This window comes from Bubalus kerabau, chromosome 1, assembly GCF_029407905.1.
Source record: "Bubalus kerabau isolate K-KA32 ecotype Philippines breed swamp buffalo chromosome 1, PCC_UOA_SB_1v2, whole genome shotgun sequence".
Taxonomy (NCBI): Eukaryota; Metazoa; Chordata; class Mammalia; order Artiodactyla; family Bovidae; genus Bubalus; species Bubalus kerabau.
The window spans coordinates 91,830,775-91,834,623 of NC_073624.1; the positions used below are offsets into that span (position 1 = coordinate 91,830,775).

At 47.1% G+C, this 3,849-nt stretch overlaps 1 pseudogene; it reads right to left on the reverse strand.

The window, feature by feature from the left end:
• Positions 1-2,975: 2,975 nt before the first annotated feature.
• On the reverse strand, positions 2,976-3,412 carry LOC129650973 (midkine-like; annotated as a pseudogene).
• Between the last annotated feature and the right edge of the window lie 437 nt (positions 3,413-3,849).

Below are 3,849 nucleotides of genomic sequence, written 5' to 3' on the forward strand. Positions count from 1 at the left end.
TGAGAGTTGGACTGTGAAGAAGGCTGAGTGCCGAAGAATTGATGCTTTGGAACTGTGGTGTTGGAGAAGACTCTTGAGAGTCCCTTGGACTGCAAGGAGATCCAACCAGTCCATTCTGAAGGAGATCAGCCCTGGGATTTCTTTGGAAGGAATGATACTAAAGCCGAAACTCCAGTACTTTGGCCACCTCATGCAAAGAGTTGACTCATTGGAAAAGACTCTGATGCTGGGAGGGATTGGGGGCAAGAGGAGAAGGGGATGACAGAGGATGAGATGGCTGGATGGCATCACTGACTTGATGGATGTGAGTCTGAGTGAACTCTGGGAGTTGGTGATGGACAGGGAGGCCTGGAGTGCTGTGATTCATGGGGTCGCAAAGAGTCGGACATGACTGAGCGACTGATCTGATCTGATACACTGTTGTTGGGAAAGTAAAATGGTTTGGTCTCTTTGGAAAATAGATGGGGACTCCTCAAAAAAAAACCAAAACAACACCATACATAGAGTTATCATATATTATGATCCAACAACTCCACTTCTGGGTATAAAACTAAAAAAATTGAAAGCAGCATCTGAAAGAGATGTTTATATACCCAAGTTCATGACAGCATTATTCACAATAGCCAAAAGATATTGAAAACCCTAATGTTCATCAAGGGATGAATGGATAAACAAAATAACATTTGCCTTGTCAGAGGTTTATAGGAAAACTGACCAGACCTATGTGGACAGTTGCAAGAACAAAGAATTCTGCCATGAAGAAGTTTGCAGTGACCAACCACACCCCCTTGTCTTTCAAAAGAAGCTTGAATTGTAACTTGGAGAAAGTGGGTCTTTGGGACAGTAGCCCACTATCTTTTCAGTCTGCGGGCTTTCTGAATAAAGTCACTATTCCTTGCCCCAACAACTTGTCTCTTGATTTATTGTCCTGGAGTGCGGCAAGCAGTACAAGCTTAGATCCAGTAACACAATTTATGCTACCTTCTGTCTCTATGTTTTGTCAGTAGTTGCGGCTTCTTGGCTCTAGAACTCAGGCTCAGTAGTTGTGGCAATAGGCTTAAATGCCGCATGGCATGTGGAATCTTCCTAGACCAGGGATTGAAGCCATGGTTCCCTTCATTGGCAGGCAGATTCATTACCACTGGACTACCAGGGAAGTCTCAATTTTTTATTTTTAATATTTGGCCACACCATGTGGGATCTTAGTTCCCTGACCAGAGATTGAATTCAGGCCCTTGGCATTGAAAGTGCTGAGTCCTAACCACTGGATCACCTGCGAATTCCCTTGTTTTTCTCTTCCTGACTTACGTCACTTAGTATGATAATCTCTAGGTCCATCCATGTTACTGCTAATGGCACTATTTCATTTTGAGGGGATGCTGAGCAGTATTCCATATATACACTACGTTTTCTTTATCCATTCATCTGTTGATGGGAATTTAGCCTGCTTCCATGTCTCGGGCTTCAGAAGCTTGGACCTCCCCGGTGGCTCAGATGGTAAAGAATCTGCCTGCAATGCAGGAGACCCAGGTTCAATCCCTGGGTCAGGAAGATCCCTTTGAGAGGGGAATGGCAACCCACTCCAATATTCTTGCCTGGAGAATTCCATGGACAAAGGAGCCTGGTGGGCTGTAGTCCATGGGTCAACACACCATGTCTTGGCTAGCGCAAATAGTGCAGCTTTGAACATTGGGGTGCATGCGTCTTTTCAAATTAGAATTTTCTCTGGATATATGCTCAGGAGTGGGATTGCTGGATTGTATGGCAACTCTACTTTTAATTTTTTAAGGAACCTCCAGTGTTGTCGTTGTTCAGTCACTAAGTTGTGTCTTTGTTACCCCAGTGGACTGCAGCACACTAGGCTTCCTGTCCTTAACTGTCTCCCAGATTTGGCTGAAACTCATGTCCATCCTGTTTTCCATAGTGGCTGCACTATGAAGGCTTCCCTGTCCTTAACTGTCTTCCGGATTTTGCTCAAACTCACCTCCATACTGCTTTCCATAGTGGCTGCACCAATTTACATTCCCACCAACAGTGTAGGAGGGTTCCCTTTCTGCCATACTCTCTCCAGCATTTGTTATTTGTAGCCTTTTTAATGATGGCCATTCTGACTGGTGTGGTGTGGTACCTCATTGTAGGTTTTTTTTTTTTAATTTTTTAAAATATATTTTTGGCTGCAGTGGGTCTTCATTGCTGTATGTGGCCTTTCTCTAGTAGCAGCAAGCAGGGACTACTCTCTAACTGTGGTGTTCAGGTTTCTCCTTTTGGTGGCTTGTCTTGTTGCAGAGCATGGGCTCTAGAGCACACAGGCTTCAGTAGTTGTGGCACTCAGGCTCAGTTGCCCTGTGTATGTGAAATATTCCTAGACCAGGAATTGAATCCAACCCATGTCCCCTGCATTGGCAGGCAGACTCTTAACCACTGAACCACCAGGGAAGTCCCTTCACTGTAGTTTTGATTTGCATTTCTCTAATAGTGATATTGAGCATCTTTTCAAATGCCTATTGACCATCTATATGTCTTCTTTGGAGAAACATCTATTTAGGTCCTCTGCTTAGACAGAGGAGCCTGGCAGGCTACAGTCCATGGGGTCCCAAAGAGTTGGACATGACTGAGCAACTAACACTTTGGTTTTTTTTTTTTTAATTAACAGAAAAGCTTTCATTGGTTGGGGGTGGGGGAAGGACACTTACTTTATTTAATTCTTAGTAATGGCATCACTAAGGAAAGAGAAGTGGGTCCAGGGAAATCAGATCCCTTTGGGGGATGTGCAAGCTGCCCAGAATCCCTTGTCCCTCCCTACTTTGGGCACTTGGGGTGGGTGTGAGTGAGTGAAGGGATGAAACAGGGCATGATTGATAAAGCTTACTAGGAGGCAAAAGGTGCTGATGGGTTACATCTTGGGCCTGTGGAGGGAGGGTGTGGGCTGGGGCTCCCAGGAAATCCAGGGGCTCTTTTGCATCCAGGCCTGGCTGCTAGCCCTTTCCCTTCACTTTCTTGGCTTTGGCCTTGGCTTTGGTCTTGGGAGTGCAGAACTTGGTCACATGGATGGTCTAATGGCACTCAGCATTGTACTGTGCCTCCTTCAGGGTGGCGGGCTCTAGTGTCTGTGCCCCCATCACATCCCCCACAAGGTCTCAAACTTGTACTTGCAGTAGGCTTCAAACTCCTCTTTCCTTCTTCCAGTGCATCTGGGCACCTGGCACCAGATGCACAGAGTCTGGGCCCTATAGGTGCCCTGGCAGCAACTGGCACCACAGTCTTTGATGCTGAGGTTGCAGGGCCTCCAGGTCCACTCCATGCACTAGCTCCCTGGGCCTTCCATCTTTACTTTGTCTTTCTTTTTGGCCACCTCTGAGGTGAGCACCAGCAGAGTGAGGAGGGCAAGGAGGAGGAAGCCTGGGCACTGCATCCTGAGTAGGGAGCATGGGTCAGAGTCCCCACTGGGGGCCACAGGTGTAGACCTCCCACCTTTTGCCCCAGTTTCCAGACCCAAAGGGTTGGGCTGCTATTGCAATGGCAGTGGATTTGGGTGAGGGCTGCCAGCCTTGGGCAGCCTGGGCTGCCTTGCTGCCAGCCGGGGCTCACAGCGGGACGAATCTCCCCAGGGGCCACCTGGAGCCTGAGAGGCAGCTCAGACTCCCACTCCACTTCCAGACCCCAGGTTGTCAGCAGGGGAGGTGCTCAAGACCCTGCAGACTCTTTTGGGCCCTGCAGGCTCAGTTGGGTTAGTTTGTTTTTTGTCATTGAGCTGTATGAGCTATTTGTATATTTTGTTCTGAAACTTTTTCTCTCTATATGAATAGAAAAGATTTATATCTTTAAAAGTCAGAGCCTAGAGAATGAAAT